Below are 425 nucleotides of genomic sequence, written 5' to 3' on the forward strand. Positions count from 1 at the left end.
CCGGTGGCCATCTGTTTTGATTATCTAATTGGTATTGAGGTCAATCTTGTGTGCAAAATTTTATAAGGAGCTTGGGCTTGATATCAGGCTCTAAAGACAAGGTTTTTAGGTTTTTTATAAGGCATTGGAGGGGAGAATCTGCTACAGGTGACGAGGGGGAAGCTCCCATGTTAAAGCAGGAAGGAGAGTGAAAGACAAGGAGGTGGAGAAGGGAAAAATTCCCTTCGGCCGGAGGGAGGGAAAGACACAAATATAGAGAACGTCCCCACCTATATTCTGTCAGTCCTGGAGGTTCGGAGACGAACCGGGAGGGAGGAGGATAGAAATCGTCACTTTACCCTCCGTCACCTCGGCGAGGGCGAGTGCCTGGAGGCTCGAAGGAACGCGGCGCCGGGATTTTTGGGAGCCCTGGGCTCGGAGAAACA

The sequence above is a fragment of the Galeopterus variegatus genome, unplaced genomic scaffold (assembly GCF_000696425.1).
Source record: "Galeopterus variegatus unplaced genomic scaffold, G_variegatus-3.0.2 Scaffold6764, whole genome shotgun sequence".
Classification (NCBI taxonomy): domain Eukaryota; kingdom Metazoa; phylum Chordata; class Mammalia; order Dermoptera; family Cynocephalidae; genus Galeopterus; species Galeopterus variegatus.